We start from the raw sequence: 18968 nt of genomic DNA, 5'->3' as shown, positions 1-18968 counted from the left end.
TTGGGAATGTTATTCCGTGTTCTCTTAGCCTCCTAGAAATTCTATGAGATTCATGATATATTTTTAAAATAAATTTGTTTTATGCTTAAATCAACTATAATAAATTTCTTCTGCTTACAACCAAGAATGCTCACAGATGGAGAAATTGGAACCAGAAGTGGTTATAGGAAACAGACCTCACAGTAATGAGGGAAATCTGGGATTGGTTATCAGGGCTCTTTGGGGCTGATGGCAGGGGGGAAAAAAATAAAAACACAAGGATGTGACTCTGACAGGTCTTATGGCATGATGGCAATTGGCTCATCACGACCTGCCATGCTACAAATGAAATGCCCATTCCCTCATGGCAGGCTTCAGGGTGACACGTGGCCTCAGCCAATGATGGTGTGAAGGACCTGAGGAATTCAAGACAAGAGTGGGGAAGGTATTTCTACCATGATGGACAACTTAAAGAAAGTTCAGATACATCAATTCTTGGCACAAAGCACAGTCATTAAACTTGGAACTGTTAAATTCTTTTTTCCAGCAACCATAAGCTAAGGAAGTCCAGGACCAAAATCCAAGTTGAATCCTGCAGGCCACTGAATTCACTCTTACTCTTATCTTTCATATAAAATGTAGGGCATTGATCAGGAAAGAATAACAGACTAAAAATTGGAATGGGGACTTGGGAGACCCAGTGGAGTCTAAGTGGTGGGGTCTGTGGTTCTCTCTAGTCTTCTCTGGAGGCCAAGGATAGACATCTTCCCTTTTCTGACAAGGACATTGCTGTCTTGTGGAAGACTCTCTACAGCTACTTTGCCTAAGTCAAAATATTCACACACCACACTCACAACTCTTGTAGACCTCTAATCAGCTCCAAAACTAGGGTCATGTCCCAGAATGTTCTGAAAGGTCAAGTATAACACCAGATCTGAATGGGAAAGACTTGCACACCCAATCAGTAATTTATTTTAACAGAAATCTGATAAACACATATGGGGATGTATTCTGAAGTGCCACACTGAGGTGGCAAGTATACACTTGTAGACTGAACTGAATTTAATTGATGTAGGCAGATTTTCCAGAGAGTCTGGATTCATGGAGCCAGCTCAATCAGCTGGGAGCAGTTTTAGTTGTTTGTTTGTTTATTTGACTGAAATCTGCGCTCATTGATAGTCCCTGTTGAATGAGATTGAGATGCCAGACATTTGTTGATAAAATGCAGTTGAAGGAATACAAAGACTTGGGGGTTGTAGAGAAATAAATGTTGAAAGCAGATTTGTCATGAGTTAATGAGTAGAATGCATTTTTTTTTAAACCTTGCCATGTTTCCAAAGAGGGCCCCGGGAAGATACTCCCTTCATCAAAGCACTGAGAAATGCATGGGTTAGGTGAGGGCCAAATTTTCATTGTATAGCACTCTGATTGCCATTTTTTGTAGGGTGGGTTACTGGTATCCTTAGAAAACATCAAATCTTGTCAACCAGGATCACAACTACAGTATTCTCTAGTCACAAAGAGGGAGCTTTTGGAGAAGGAGGTAAGAAATAGAAGTTTGACCAAAGTTCCTTTCAGTAGATTCAGTGAATTCTGAACCTCCCTCTGCCCCCTCTCCCTCAGTTACTATGTGTTTCATTTGAATAGTTAGAATCCTAGGTTTGGCTATCCCTTAGAGGTAAAGGCTACTATGGTTGAAAAATTGAATAAAAGTCCCTGAAATGTACTATTTCTAGCAAATAGTATATTAAAAACTGTTCTATGTTCTCTTAGGGAATTGCAAGGCTAAGTCCTTTTACCAAAGACTTCAAAGTTGTAAGGGCTATATAGTATATTTGTCAGCCAAAACCAGTTTCTCTTGCTTCTGACTAAAGTTGCTCATTGCTAAAGGAACTGTAGCCAGAAGTGGTTACAGACAACAGACCTGATGCAGAGAATGGATGACTTTTGGAGAAGGAAGGACAATGGATTATTATAAGATTAATAACATCCTTGTTCTGATTCCCACTACTGCGCCCAATGTGGTTTCTCATTACTGAAATAAACTGGTTCAATTCCAAATACTTCCTATGCAGGTTCTGGCCTCAAAAATGTTTTTTCCTCCATTAAAATGAGTAGAAAGCATCATAAGAAATTTGTTTTTGCCTGGCTGGGCACCAGTATCTCTTCATGATTTTGCTTCAGGGCTCCATGTCTAAAGACCACTGACCATCTCATTTTCCCCAAAGATATTACACTGGCCTATTACATTGTGATAGGACTTGGAGAGTAGGGACTAGCAGGTACCACAGATACCTTGGTAATATATATATAAACCAAAAATATGAGATATATTCCATTAAAACAAAGACCATGTGTTAACTTTCTGCCACTACAATAAAACCTGAAATAAAACAACTTATAAAGAGAAAAGGTTTATTTGGGTCCACAATTTTGGAGGTTTCAGTTTCATAATTGGTTGGTCCATTGCTTTAGGGCCTATGGTGAGGTTATGAGTGATGGCAGCAGCGTGTGTGGAGCAAAACTCTTCACCTTAAGACTGGAAAGTAATACCAGGGAAGAAAAAGACTGGACTCCCACAGTTGCCTTCAAGAGAACACCACCAAAGACCTGAAGACCTCCCACTAGGCCCCACCCCTTAAAAGTTCCACTACCTACCAACTGCACTACAGGCTAGGGAGCAAGCCTTTAAACATATGGACTTTGGGGGTACATTTTAGATCCAACCTAAAGCAGGCCACATCAGTACAATTTCTGGAAAGACCATAGCAGTCTGAAGGCATATCTTCTCAAAAGTAAAGAACAATTTGTTGCATCTTGCAGACCCTAAGACAGAAGCACAATACTTTGTGAATCTTTTTAGAGTTTGGTGGCAACATATATCATATGTCCTAGGTTAACTAGAAAGCCTGCTGGCTTTAAGTAGGGCCTCACTAGTCTCCAAGTGTACAAGTGTGCAGTAGAAATAGCTCTTCTCTTCTGTTTGGATTTTAAGACAGTGAATCCAATGGGACCCCAAGTGTATGTAGCAGAGGAGGTTACTATGTGTTACTACTGCCAGGTTCCACATGGTATCACAGCTCAGGCCTCTAGGTTTCGGGGGCAAAGCCACATGCTGTTGGTAATAATTCTTTTTCTTTGAAAAGGGATTGCTACTGGACTCTGATGGATGTTGAAAATCTAATCATAGAACACCAGGTGAACCTGAACGGTGCATCATGAAGTAGGTTTTATCTCATCTGCCTGGCCATAAATTCAAGCATTCCCAGAAGCACCCATCTTTCAGGCTTAACGATTCCTAAAGACATAAGAAAATAGTATGAGCAGATGGCTTACATGCCCAGTCTGCACCCTTCTACTATATTATGACACTTCCTTCAACATACATGTAAGCCTCCTGGGGAATCTTCTTCATCATTTGATGGAAAGTGAAAAAAATGATTAGCACATATATAACTTTCACAATATAAATATGCTAACTGAAGACAGACTATTAAAGAGCTACCAACTTGGAGGTGACCTTGAAGGATGCTATAGAAAGGAAATATTACTAGTACAACCTTTTTTTGTTGTTGTTGTTGTTGCTGGGGATCAACCCCAGGGCTTTGTGTATGCTAAGCAAGTGCTTTACCACTGAGCTACATCCTCAGTCCCCAATTCAACTTTAACTGGTTGTTTTCATTTTCTATATTACCTAGGAGATGAAAGCTGAGGTCAGGATATATGGATGGTGGTTGATTGCTTGACCATATGGTAAGTAATAAGGAAAGAGAAAGGTTTACCATTTGGTGATACTAGGGAAGGAATATGGATTGACCTCTGAGAATAGGCACCCAGAGGTCATTATTTTGGTCTGCTTTCCATTGCTGTAAAAAACAATACCTGAGAGCAATCAACTTAAAGGAGAAAAGGTTTGCTTTGGTTCATGGTTCAATCTGTGGTCACTTGGTTCCATCGTTTTTGGGCCTGTGGTGATGTAGAATGTCATGATGGGGAGCAGAGGATGATGGGAAGCAAAGAGAGAGAGAAAGAGGAAGAGGCTGTGACTACTTCAGTGACCTACTTCCTGGAGCTAAGTCCCACCTCCAATAGAACTCCACTAGCCCATTAAGTTATTTATTTATTTTTAAAATCTTATTTTATGTGTTCTTCTTAGTCATATATGACAGTAGAATCCATTTTGATAAAGTTATACAAGCATAAGATATATCTTATTAGCCCATTAAATTATGAACCCATAAATGGATAGATCATATCTCTTATGATCCATTCACCTTCCACAGGCCCTGATTCTGAACACTGCTGCACTGGAGACTAAGCTTTCAACACATGAATTTTGGGGAATGTTTCTGATGCAAATCATAGCAGTCATTATCTTTGGTAAGCCAATACTAACCAAAAGTCCATTTGGTGGAAGAGGTTCTCTTCAATAAAATGGAAATGATGATCTACTATCTGGATATCAGTCAGTTACTATCCCAGCAAACTAGTACTCACTCAAAAGGTTTGTGAGGTAATTGGCTGTGGAGAAATGAAGAAGAGCTACGCATGGGCTCAAAAACATGGACATACCCTCACCTGGCTGAGTATCCAACTCATCTGCTACAGGAAAGAGCTCTGAAGGTCAATATGGCACCATACTCTGGAGAAGCAGCCTGCCTCCTGGTAGCTGGTTGATTCCATCAGATCCTGTCCATAATCAAAGAAGTAGCAATTTGTTCTCACTGGAAGAAACTTGTACTGTGAACTTGGATTGCATTTGCTTTCCTTCCTAACGAGCTTCTTTCCTGGCCCACGTGGTCGTAACAAACGCCTTATTGATCACAGTGGCATTTCACATTCATAAAATGGCTTCCCACCAAAGCACTTACTTCAAAGAGTAAGAAGACTGACAATGGTCTGATGCCCATGGGTTTCACCAATCTTACCATACAGCCCATTTCTTAGAAGCAGCTGTCCTTACAGATCAGGAGGTAACTGAATGAAGACACAGTTCTCACAACAGTGAAAATAGGAAAAAAAAAAAAAAAAAAACTACCTTGAACCAAATGATATTGTCAGTATACAACACATTTTTTTGACCTATGAAACAGCAAGTTCATGCCATTCAACCTAACAGTTTGGAGTATACAGAATGTGCTGAATCAGCAATAAATATGTGATGTTTTTCTAGAGACAAAGTGTGGTCATGGGAATGGTGTAGCCTCATCACCATTTACAATTGTCTTGCATAAGCTCTGGGCTTTGTTTTGAGGTCTGACTACATAAGGGAAAAATGCTTCAACCAGGCCAGACAGCAATAATTCCATTGTATTTAAACCTGAAACTCACATCTGGGTGTTTCAGGGCCCTCCTGCCATTGAGTGAAGAGATAGATAAATAAACAAACAAACAAATAAATAAATAAACACACGTGTGAGTGAAGGTATAGGATGGGTTTTCACTGAAGCAGTTGATCTTGATATCAAGAGAAAATAGAGTTGCTGCTCCACAGTAGACAGAGAGGAACAGAGAGGAATTCCCTAGGGAATTCCAGAGGTGTTCATAGAACTACAATCTTCTTGGAATCTGGGTTGGTGCATTCTGTTAAGTTTTCTCTTACTCCTTAAAAAAGCCAGATTTGGTGTCTATAACTTGTAACTAAGAACTCTGCCACCTTGGGCTGTACTGTAAGTCTATCGCTGTAAGATGAAGGTAAGAAAACTACCCATCCGTAAGGTAATGGATAGGCAATTACTAAGCACACAGATCTATGTACTAGAGAGTTCATAATTTGAGTTCTTGCTTTGGCACTGTCTAGTTATGGATCTCAGGCAAGTTATTTGACATTTCCAAGCCTACTTTTCATCTATAAACTAGGAATAAAATTACATCCATATCATGTAGCTTTTGTGGGGATTAAACAAGATAATCTGCATGAAATGCATATAAAGAAAGGATCAATGACGTTAGCTAACATTTTTCTAAATTGATGTGAATATTACAGAAAAATACATAAAATTATGCAGGGCTAGTTATTATTTGGGTTGTATGGAGTTCGGTGGTAAGGTGCTTGCCTAGCTCCTATAGGGCCCTGGGTTTGATCCCCAGCACCACAAAAATAAATAAATAAAAATTAAAAGTTAAAAAAAATTAAACACCATTTTCAGCGTGATCAACCTACTAAAATTATAAGCAATTCTTTATGTCAGAAAATGCCCAAGAAGAAATTTTAAAAAATAATAAGGACCTTCATTCCTAGTAGCCACAAAATCTACAAAGTATGTATGAATTGGCCAATAATCCTGAAGTCTTCTGTGGATAAAATCAAAACTTTATGAATATAGAAGATGTTCTGAAAAATGGGAAGACATTTTATGCTTAGATGGATACATACTTAACAGTTTAAGTATGTCAATATTTCTAAATAAATCCAGTTTCAATGCAATCATAATATGATTAGTAATCAAATTTTTGAGCCACCCATATTTATATTACCAAGTATATAGAGGAAGAAAACATCTAAATCCCTCTTAAAAATAGTTGAGAGGATTTTCCACACTAGATAATAAAACATATCATAGTAATAATAATAAAAATATATGATATTGGTGCAAGAACAGAGAAACTAGGGGAATATTACACACAGAGAGATAAAGAGAGGAGGGGAGAGGAACTCAGTATATGAAATTGGTAGCAATACTAATCAATAGAGAATGAGCAAAATTTTTAGTAGCTGGTAATGGAAAAACTAGCTCACTCTAGGGAGAAAAATAATATGGCATCTGTATGTAATAGCACAAATTTGACACCAGATAGATAAGATCCTATGCATGAAAGATAAAATTATGAAATTAAAAAAGAAAAAAAGAAGTTGCATAAGACATTTTTTTTCTTTTTCTTTTTGCAGTGCTGGAGATTGAACCCAGCTCCTTCCACACACAGGACAAAGTCTCTGCCATTGAGCTACATCCCAGCCAAGACCTTTCTGACAGAGGGTAGAAGACTTTCTAAGTAAAATCAAATCTCTGAGAGAAAGGTAATCCCAGTAGAAAAATGGGCAAAGGGGTTCAACAGGCCCTTTACCACAACAAAAATAAGAAAGCTTACAGCATGACAAGATACCCAAACTTACTGGTAATTAAAGAAGAGCAAAATGAAACTATAATTTTACATCTGGCACCGATTAAAAAGATAAACAAGGGCAAATGTTGATGAAGAGGTCCAGACAGAGCATTTCTGCAATTTCTGTAAGTCGCTGACTGCAGACTGCCACAACCTTTTTGAAGAACAATCAGTTACACCCCACCATGCTAACTGTTCATGTCAATGATCCTGCAAATCCTAAGGAAATTTGTACATGAGGAGTCTATACGAGGTCATAAATGAGGCTGCTCTTTGCAGCCTTCTTTTAGTATCAGGAAGTAAAGGCCAACTGATCACTGGGAAAGTGGGTACCTAAAATGTGGTGGATTCATATCCCCTGTGGTAGGCTGAAAAATGGCCTCCAACTTTACCCTGCCCTGATCCCAAAAACTGTATATGTTTTCTTTATTTGTCAAAAGCAATTTTGCAGATGCAATAGTTAAGGATTTTGAGATAGGAAGGCTACACTGAATTATCCAGGTGGGCCTGACAGAATCACAACAGTCTTTATAAGAGGGAGCCAGAATAAATCAGAGGAAAAGGAAGTGTGATAAGGAAAACAGAAAGGGACCACAGTCAAAGAATACAAGCAAGCTGGGTGTGGTGGCGCATGCCTGTAATCCCAGTGGCTTGGGAGGCTGAGGTATGAAGATCACAAGTTCAAAGCCAGTCTCAGCAACAGCGAGGTGCTAAGCAACTCAGTGAGACCCTGTCTCTAAATAAAATGCAAAAATGAGCTAGAGATGTGGATGAGTGGTCAAGTGCCCTTGAGTTCAATCTCCAGTACTCCAGCCCCCCAAATAAAAGAATACAAGCAGCTACTGCAAGCTGATTTTCTTCTTCTTCTAGAAGGACCAGTTTTGTTGAGACCTGAACTTAATCTAATTAAATTAGTTAATTAATAACAATAATAATAATTTTTTTTGGTACTAGAGATTGAACTCAGAAACACTTTAGAACTGAGCTACATCCCCAGGCCATTTTATTCTGAGACAGGGTCTTGCTGAATTGTTGGAGTCTCTAAATTGCTGAGGCTGGCCTCGAACTCACAATCTTCCTGCCTCAGTCTCCCAAGTCACTAGGATTACAAGCATATACTATTGTGTCTTTAGCCCAAAGAAACTGATTTCAGACTTCTGTCCTCCAGAACTGTAGGATACTACATTTGTGTTGTCTAAGGCATTAAGCCTTTAATAATTTCAAAAGCAACATTATGGAACCAGCCCAGGTACACATCTATAGATAAATGGGTAAAGAAAATGTGATTGATACACACACACACACACACACACACACAGTGGAGTTTTACTCATCCATGAAGAGGAATGAAATTATGACATTTGCTGATAAATGGATGAAATTGTAGAACATCATGCTAAGTGAAATAGGCCAGACTTAGAAAGTCAAGGGTTCAATGTTTTCTCTCATATGCAGAAGCTATAGCAAAATAATGGAAAAGGGGTAGGGGAGGGTCCCACTAAATTGTAAGGGGAATCAGTAGAGTAAAGGAAGGGATTTGAGGGAGAGGGAAGAAGGATGCTAAAAGGGAGGAATTGTGAAATGAAATTGACCAAATCATGCATATATAAATATACCCCAGTGAATTCCACCTTTATATTGATCTATAAACCACCATTTTAAAAACAATAAATAAACAAACAGAAGGAAGAACATAAAGTAAAGGAAGGAACAGAGAGGGAAGAAAGGAAGGAAATGAGGAAGTGCCAGGGACTGAAATAGAGCAAATTGTATTCCATGCATGTATGATTATGTCAGAATGCACCCCACTATTATGCATAACTCTGATGCACTAATAAAACATTTATAAAAGAGTGTAATAATGTTACAATAGCAATAGGAAAGTAATATAGGCTGATCTTATGAAAGAGTTAAAAAGCAATATAGTTAATATATACATACATAAATTAACCTTAACATTTTCAATGTTATCAGAAAAAAAGTTTTAAAAGTATAGTGTGTTCATGGATTAGAAAACTCAATATTGTCAAGATATCCTTCTGCCCCAATGGACACTTAGGTCCAATATAATCTCAGTCAAATCCCCAATACCAAAAAAAAAAAAAAAAAACACAAAAAAACCCTCAGGGTGTGTGTGTGTGTGTGTGTGTGTTTGGTAGAAATTAACAAATTGATTCTAAAACATATGTGAAATACAAGGAAATAGAATAGATAAAATAACTAAAAGAGAAGAATATAGATGGGGTACTTCTATAACTTGACTTCATATTTTGTTATAAAGCTACAATAATCAAGACAGTGTGGTTATTATTGGCATCAATAAAGACAAATAGATCAATGGACCAGAATCGGAGAATCTAGTTAACAACAGCAAAAGTATGGTCAATTAGACAACAAATTAGTAAGTTATTATTATCTTGATTGTCTCAATGGTTTCACAGGTGTCAAAACTTATCTGAATATGTCAATGTCATATATAAAGCTGTTAAAAATAAGATAAATTCAGAGAAGATAAAAAAGTAAAATGAGATATGTAACATACCACTTACATAATTAAAATATATACACACAAAAAAAACAATGCTCATTTTGAACATACACATATATATGTAATAATCACATTAGAAAACAGTCTTCAGGGGTTGTGGGGTTGTGGCTCAAGTGGTAGAGCACTTGCTTCGCATGCCTGAGGTGCTGGGTTTGATCCTCATAAAAATAAAATAAAGACATGTGTCCACCTAAAACTAAAAAATAAATAAAAAGAAAAGAAAACAGTCTTCAGAGTGGGCTGGGTGGGTGGGAGCTGAGGGGCTAGACCTGGGGTAGAAGAAGAAAGAAAGAAAACAGGACAGAGACTCATAAAGACAATGATGATAAACAAAGGGCTTCTGCAGAAAAAAAAAGTTTTTAAAATTATCTTTATTATAGAAAAACATTTCCTAGGTCAATAAGATAGAATTTTTCCTTAATTTAAAAAGGGAAGAATTTTGAGACTTTTATAAAACTGATGCAATCATGTTACCATCAAAGGGAGACAAGTTATATTTTAGCACCCTGGGAGACTGACTTGTGGATTACATATGCCACATCTCTGAAAATCCTGTTAGACATTCTGTTAGCAGAAAAAAAGCTGCAATTCAATAAGGGCATAATCACCACAATGTTTATAAAGCTCCATCACACCCTCTACATAGGCCCATTGCACAGATGTTTAAGAACCCTCAAGCTGTGTTTTCATATGTAGACCTAACAACTAATTCCTAGCTGTAGTTTTCCTTTAAATAAAGCCAAGAGTAACTGAAGGTATGCTTAGCAGAGAGGTTTCCCTATGTAAAACATCATTTATTTTTCGTTTATTGTAGATGTTGGGAGGGAGTTAGAAAATAATTAGAAGTGTGTGCTTCCTTATAACATGCTATCTCCACTAACTGAACTTCTAACCTGACATAAATACATTGCATACTGTAACCTGTTTCTCCTGATTATTAACCTTGAGCATGGCAACCTATAAATCATCCCCGAAACAGCTGGCGCTCAGCATTGCCCCAAAGGTACATGATTACGATCGTTTTATATATATCTTGGTATGCAGACATGAAAAATTCATTGAAGAGGTTGGTATTGTAAGACTTATTGTAATGAATTTTCTCAAAAACATAGATCATGCTTAAAATAGGTGTCTGCGTATTATAATGCAGCCATTTATATCTTCTTGAATTACCTTGCTCATAGCTCAGCCATTTTCTTAAAGTCAAACATGATGATACCTAAACAGATTTACTGCATCACTTTGCATTGCTTGAAAGTAGAAGTTTGCTCTTTTCTTCGTGTGTGTGTGTGTGTGTGTGTGTGTGAGAGAGAGAGAGAGAGAGAGAGAGAGAGAGAGAGAGAGAGAGAATACCTACAGAAGCCAAGGGTACAGCTTTTTTTCGTTTCTTTTTTTTTTTTTTTTAAGGGATTTATTCGGAAAGACATTCCTTAAAGGCATCCACATTTGCCTGGGTTTGTCAAACATGAACTCATAGAGAAGCCTCCAAACATGTTATGCATCTTACAACTCACGAAGATGTCACACTACTCCCTGCAAAATATGATTCATTATGTTAACATTAGAAAAATAAAACATTAGCACTGAAAGGGTCTGCAAGTCTTTTGCTGCAGGAGAGAGGAGAGAAGGTCCAAGTTCTGGGCCCCTATCTCAGGTTCACAATAATAATGAAATACTCAGACGAATGCTGCTTACCAGGCATGAGTTCAGTGCTTAATGCCTGATGTCCAGACCTGGTGGAATTCTCACTGAAGTCTCATGAAATGGTCTATTAAGATCACCACCACCTCCACCATCGTCACTGTTCCAACTTGACATCTAAGGTGAAGTCGCTTGTCCAAGGCACAAAACCTGCAATTGGCTGAGCAGGATTGAACTGGACCGGCTTCAACCTGCCTCTTTCCTCCTAACCACAACACTAGATTGCTTTTTACTCCACATGGTGATTTCATACTTTCTCCTTTTTGATGTGGTTGGCTAGACTTGTAAATTGGAATAATAATGTGAACTCATAAGACAGTTGCCTCCTTTGAGAGGGCTGCCATAACAAAAGTAGTATGGACTGGGTGGCTTAAACAACAAAAAGGTATTTTCTCACAGTTCTGGAGTCAGGAAGTCCAAGGTCAGGGCATCTGTAGGGTTGGTGTCTTCCAAGGCCTGGCTCCTTGGCTTGTAGAATTTTTATCTTCTCTCTGTGCTTTGGTGTCCCGGTCTCTTACAAATACACCAGTTGGATTGGATTAGGGACGCCCACAGGACCTCATTTTATCTTAATTATCTCTTTAGAACCCTATCTTCAAATACAGTCACGTTCAAAGATATTGGGAGTTGGGACTTCAACAAATAAATGGGGTGGGGACATAATTCAGCTCTTAATGAATGGGATGCCTTTTTCTGGTGGAAAGCTGCCATAAAGACGCCTGATTAGAAACCAATAGGTCTGGTCCCTGTAGGTGTTTAAATCTTTCTTTGCCAGGTGAGAGCTGTTAAAACTAGCAAACTCTTTGTAGCTGCCTGTGCCTTTTTAAACTGAGCTTTGGGAAAGAGAGAGGGTTCCTGGAAGTCAACCTCTGGGGCCCATGTCTTGTCTCTCCTGGGCCCTAGAGATGGGCCCCATAGCCCACTGGTCTCCATTCAGGTTCGAGTCAGCTGTCCCTGCTGACCACAGCCCCCCCACGGCGACACTGCAGCTTGGGGTCCTAACATTCAGGGCTGAACAGCTCTGCTGCAAATAAGATGTTGAACTTTTTAATCAAGAAGGGAGAAATGATAAGCCCTCTATGCAGAAAGGTCTGTTTGCTTTTCACCTCGGCTTCCTCCTCATCAGGAGGGAAAGCTGAAAGCAGCTCTCCAGGGCCTATTTTGTTTTGTTTTGATGTGATTTTTATACTGAAGGGCGAGTAGGAACAGGAGTGCGGGCCCTGGGCGTGCTGGGGCGGAGGGAGTGGCGACCGTGGGCGCTGTCTGCCATCTGGCAGGGGCGGGCACACCCTGGGCGTCCGGGAACCGCGTTAGCTTGGCAGGGATGCCATTCTGGTCCCGTGGCCAGCTTCCAGAAGCCAGACAGGGAGGAAACGACTCCTTTCTGTCTTCTAGCTTTGTGTGAGGACTAGAGGAGAGGCCGAGTGGTGTATTCGATTGCCCCGATTTTCTCTCGGCCTCTATGAATGAGGGAAATAATTCATTCCACCCAAAACAAACACATTTACACACATAAGCATTGGATAGATACAATGGGGACAGCATTCCCCGTGGTACTGCCACCCGCAGGGACAGTAAGCACAATAGTTGACATTGTGATTGTTTACTCTGTACCAGTCTGCTGAGGAGCTCTAAGCATGATGTCATCAGCCTTTAGAACAGGCCTTCATACACTGACACCCCCACTGTGTGCAGGGGACAAGGACAGTCTGCACTGCTGGCTGTCACACATGGAGAGGAGGGTCCTTGGCACAGAGATATTTGGGGGGAACACAATTTAACTGGATTTTCTTTTTCAGGGTCTAGTCCTTCATCAGTTTTCCATTTCTAAAATGGCACTGAAAGTGAGCCCCATAACCTCAAAGGGCTTTGCCACCTTATTTTCTTACTCCCCTATCAGAGAGGGGTCAAAAACCCTTTGAGGATCAAAGGCAACGCAGGGATCCTCTTTCAAGAGAAATACAAACACACACATAATTATGTCTCCAAGTTTAAGCAATTTAGAGCCACTGTTACAAATCTCTCTGTGGACTTAGGGAAAGAACCCTGGTTTTAAAGCCGGATTTTTCAAAGTGTAGGCTACCAAACATTTTGGATTATAAATCAAGTTAGAGGGGAGTATTTATTTATTTGGGGTACCGAAGATTGAACTCAGGGGTGCTGAGTCAGTGAGCCACATCCCCAGTCCTTTTTATTTATTTTTGAGACAAGGTCTCGCAAGTTACTTAGGGTATCACTAAGTTGCTGAGGCTGGCTTTGAACTTGCAATCTTCCTGCCTCAGCCTCCCAAGTTGCTGGGAGGTGTGTGCCACTGCACCAACTTATTTATTTTAATGAAATAAAACAGAACAGAAAATATCAAAGTGTATTAGAGGGAGCAAGAATATATTTTGTGAAGCTTGTTTAAAAAAATTCGTATTCAAATAGGAATGTGCAGGAGGCCCCAGTGTTATTTTTGTTTGAGAACCTGCATTCTAGAAGCCTCACACCCAGCCCTGGCTCCCTCCTCCAGGCTCAAGTCTATGTTGCTCTCTCAGCTGAGAACTGCCTGTGTTTCAGGATGAACACCAGCTCTATTCCTGTAGAACATTCCTTACAGGCCAGAACACCCGGCCCCACTGATTCAGTGTTTTTTACACAGCATTCTTTTATGCCACTTTTTTAGAACTCCTCAAAGGATGATGATGGCCAGGCATGATGGTGGTGCATGCCTGTCATCCCAGTGGCTTGGGAGGCTGAAGCAGGAGGGTTATGAGTTCAAAGTCAGCCTCAGCAACCTAGCAAGGCCCCAAGCAACTCAGCGAGGCCCTGTCTCTAAATAAAATATAAGAAAGGGTGGGGATGTGGCTTAGTGGTTAAGCACCCTTGGGTTCATTGCCAAGTTATGCTTTATTGAGGGCCAATTCAGTGCCACATGCTAAGGACTTTACATATTCCCTATCTCTAATCCTTATACAACACTACAAAGAAGGCCTGACAATTATTATTAAGTCCAGTGTACAAATGAGAAAATTGAGGCTCAGAAATGGACCGAAATCTCTTCTCTCACTGTGTGTGGTAGGAGCTATCTGGTTGGTGTTGCAATATGGAAGAAAAACCACATTATGTGGTTTAGTGTCCACAAACCAGCCTGCAAGATCCAGCTAAGCCAATGGCTCACTGCATGTCACTGAATCTTAATATCTTTAAAGTCCCAACTAACTTTCCTATTTCAAAGTGACAAGTATCAGTTGAGAAAATGTGTGTATGAATGCTCTAGAACATTTGATGTATGTGATTTGTATTAACTACCTCAGCAACATGGGAAGGTCCTTGGGACCAAGGAGCTTGACCACATCCTCTCCTTCCCAATTCACCCCCCAGTTTCACATTAAATATTTGGCAGTTGATTGCTGCTTAAGGACAAGAATGATGCCTATTGCTTTTCTCTTTGTCTAGCATAACAAGCTTTGAAAAAAGTATCCTTAATGCAAAAAGACTCTATGACATTTGTCCTTAAAAAGGCTTAATGTAGGAAGCCCAAAGAAAGAAAGCAAGCTGCATAAAGCTACATTAACCCATCAATTGAGTGTCCAGGTCTAGAAGGAAATCAGCATGAGGACACTGGTGGCAGGGATGCCATTCTCTGGCCATGGCTGCCACCATACCCATCCCATCCACCACCACCCTCATACACACCCCCATCCGCTTCTCTTTTTTGTGATGCTGAGGTGTTGCAGATTGAACCTAGGACTTCATGTATGTCAGGTACGCACTTTGTCACTGAGCCACATCCCCAGCCCAGTTGCCACCATTTTTAGGTCACCATTGGTGGCACCTTTAAGAGAAGTGAGATATGAGCATGTTAACGCAGGAGAGGTTAATATGTGGGTCGTTTAACTGAAGTGCTTCAACTGTTTTTAATTTTTTGAAGTAATTTAGAAGCTTAGATGGTCTGTCTTTAGAGCAAAACAAGATTAATTTAAGCTGTCCCTTCTGGATGAGGTTAGGTGAGGAAGCTACAATTACAGGGAGCTGAGGACAACTGATCAAGTCATAGGTCCTCTCCCTGGATCTCTGGTTTCGGTATCTTCTTACTTAATTATTCAACACATTTAGCCATAACTGACAATCAACTGGCTAGGATAATTTGTACCTGTAACAGCTACTGAAACAGTAAGTCTGCCTAAACCTTCAAGTTCTGGTGGATTTCAGTGTCTCCCTGAGGGCAGGGAGAGGCATCGAGTGCTGTCTCATCCACGAAGATAAATATGCCACATCCACATGCATTTTAAATCTGCAGGGACGTGTCCAATAGCATGTCATTGTAATCAAGTCTACTCTTTGTCTTTAGTTTTTAAGGCTATACCATACTACAAAGCAAGATTGTAAACTGCTTTGAAGAAGCTTTCTGATAAGCGTGTTGGAATCATTTCAACTGGAGATGAGTGTTTGGTCATTTAGTCATTGAAGCTCTAAATGCAAGGAGAAAGTACTGATTCTCAAAGTTGCATTTCTTCTTGCATGTAGTCCAAAACGCCAGTATCTCCTAGTCCCCTCCCACCTCTGGAAGGCTACTGTGGCTTTGCTCTTTTGGGCCTGATGAAAATCACATTAAAAACCAACATAAAAACAAAACACTCCCCCCTCCATGATATTATAAACAATATTTAGATTTTGCAGTAACAATCTGCAACAATGAGGTTTATTGGAAATAAACAATCAATACGTGCACACGCATCAATAAGATAGCTTTTTGGTTGAAATGTAAAGCGACATCTTCTGCTTTAATTGTATTTATCCCTCACTGCCATGTATTCTGATGGCCCTTGGATTCTTTTCTCTAAGTGGGTCTGAGGGCTGAAGGGCCAAGCTCAGAACCTTACCTTGGGTTGTCATGGCCATGTTACTATTTTATCCTCAGAACACAGAAGTTCTGCACAAAATGGGACAGGCGTTGTTTGTAACTTTACAGTTTTAAGAGTGAGGGGGAAAGGGAGATTTTAAAATGGTTTTACATAACCCTGTGGGCTATTCTGAGTCAGTCCAGCTGCTCCTCAGAAGCTAGCTATGGCTGAAGGAGCAGACCGGGAGCTGAGAAACAGGGCAGCTTCATCTGGGGAAGAACAATGGCTCTGCAGTCAGACACAATGGCTGCCTCTCATTTTCCAGAGACTCTCACAATAAGATGGAAAGGACCATGGAGTTGCCTTGCAGGGCCCCCAGAGCCTAGTGAGGGAACACTAGCTCTGCAGCTACAGATATGCAAATCTGTCATGAGAGCTACAATAGCCCAGAAAAACCCTGTGGGTGGGGACTGATCCAAGCAACACCAGTTCCACTGGGGCTAGCTATTTTCTGTCCTCACAGGAACCACAGGTTCCACACTTTGTCATCTCCACTTCTACAAGCTGGGGCTGCCTATTGGGGTCCTTCAGTTCCAAGGTAGCCAGGGTCGAAGAAGCCATATTTCTATCCAGAAATTCTAGAGAATATGCAATAACATGCAAAAACATTTAGACTGTCAGTTGCATAGGCCATATCAATGTGCACAGATAGAATGCTTGTAACCGTTTAGTCATCTGTGTGTGTATACATATGTACACACACGTTTATATCATTTTAATGTTTCTGTAGTTGAATATACATGTATTTTAAACTTGAATGTCTTTTAGTCATCCTTTACTAGTCACTTTTGTACCATAAAATTCTGGAAACTTCTCATGTATTCTTCAGATCCTACCCTCAGTGGTTATTAAGACTTTGTAGCCAGATTCGTTTTAGGTTTTTGTACTTTTAAGATTGTAGGTTGGATTGTTAATGGCAGCTTTCTACTTGAGACAGATGGTCCACAGCTAGCCGCTGCTCCCACTGGAGAAGTCTAAATTCTCATTTTGGCCACCACATTTGTCTTAGCACTTGGCCTTGGGCAAATGATCTGACTCCCCAGGTAAAGGGGTGGTGGCAAGGACATGGGTCTAACTCAATGGGGTGTGGCATAGATTAACTCACCAGTGCCTATTGACAAAAATGCTGAATTCTACAATGGGAGCTTCCTGGCTCCCAAGGAAGCATGGGGAAACATGTTAACAGGAGGGGGCTTCCATTCTCCAATGCTATGTACACTCCGGAAAACTATTACATGTTCAGCCTGCTTAAGTTTTAGTTACCCAGCCTACACCCAAGTGGAAGCTTCTTCAACCGAGGCAGACAATGATGAGCCAGTTTGGGGTTGCAAAGCATATGAAGTCACCACAGGACCTGGCTCCTGTCACAGAAAAAAATCAAGTTCCTCTCCTCGGTAGTTTTGAGCTTTCAGATCAAAATGCAGAGACTGGCTGGGAAAGGACAAAGGAGGAAGCCACCTAGATTGATTCCTAAACAATATTTTGACCTGGTGGTTCTGTTTGTTATACACTGGAAATCTATTGTGCTGTCCTTGAGCTACATACAAGTTCACCATGACAGATTTCTCTTAGAGCCCAGGGAAGACTGTAAGGAAGGAAGGCTCATAGGAAGGATGCTACTATGAAAAGGCACTGCCACACCTAAAAGACACATCTGTGAACATGTGGATACAAATTCTGCCATCTTTGCTCAAGTGATGAAAAATTTCAATATTTGAAATTTAGTCACTCCCTGTTCTTCCATTTCTTTTAAATTATATGGTAAACATTTGTTTATGGAGATCTAAATTAAAATTCAACTGTACATTGGAAGATACAAAATAAGACCTATAGACCCACAGAGATCCATTGGAGGCTGATTGTATGTGGTACTGGATAGCGACTTATAGATTCCAAAATACCTCGAAAAGGACCATTCTCATCCTGACCAGGAAATTCCCCAAGTTGGATGACTCCTCCACCAAAAAAAATTCAGTGATGAAATGCTTGTCACTGAAGGAGTCTTACATTAGATGAAATTTCAGCAGGTAATTTATCTTTTTTTTGCCAAATGGAGTCTACTTTACTGTAAGACATCCTATAAAACTGTGGTAAATCTTACCTGTGCTGAGAAAATACATAAAACTGCTCATTAGAGAGCCATGTTGACTGAGTAAGAGCGATCCCAAGTTTTAAGTGCTTGTTAGTAAGAAGTCGTTTATGTTGTTTTGTGTCCTAATTTAAATTTATGGATGGCTTGAGAGACAGAGATGTTCACTGCACACACATCACTTGGGCATGCTCAGACATTCTCACCCACTCTGCCTGTCAGAAGTCACTTCTAAAGAGATTTCAGAAGTAACTTCTAAAATCTCTTCCCCAAGACAATTAACAAATGTTTTTCATTGAATCAAAAATTAACAGGACATGAAGGAAAAAATTTGTTCTCAGTATTCTTATTCTATTCTCATAACATGAATCTCAGCATTATTTTTTAAAAAGGCACAGTGGACATTCTTTATCTGTTGGTTTTTCAGGTGCTTTTCAGTAGTACTAGTCCTGAATTAATTGAATGTATTCACCAAAGAGTTAAATAGGAGGCTCTACCTCTTTAAAAATATATCTGGAATCCATCCACTGTTTTCCAATTTTGTCACCACCAACTACCTAGATCAAAGGCTGCTACAGCAGTCTCCCAGTTGGAATTCCTGACTCCCTTTTACAAGTCCTTATTTTTGCAATTGCTGCTGCACTGAACTTTTAAACACACA

General features: G+C 40.0%; 1 long non-coding RNA gene across 1 annotated transcript; it reads left to right on the top strand.

Annotated features, from left to right (window-relative positions):
• The first annotated feature begins 3676 nt into the window (after positions 1–3676).
• LOC139702065 (uncharacterized) lies at positions 3677–4430 on the top strand. Its single transcript, XR_011704644.1, has 2 exons — positions 3677–3732; positions 4263–4430. It is a non-coding gene; the product is annotated as an uncharacterized lncRNA (long non-coding RNA).
• Positions 4431–18968: the final 14538 nt, after the last annotated feature.

This window comes from Marmota flaviventris, chromosome 15 (assembly GCF_047511675.1).
Source record: "Marmota flaviventris isolate mMarFla1 chromosome 15, mMarFla1.hap1, whole genome shotgun sequence".
NCBI classification, from domain to species: Eukaryota; Metazoa; Chordata; class Mammalia; order Rodentia; family Sciuridae; genus Marmota; species Marmota flaviventris.
This window is presented reverse-complemented; position numbering and strand designations above follow the sequence as displayed.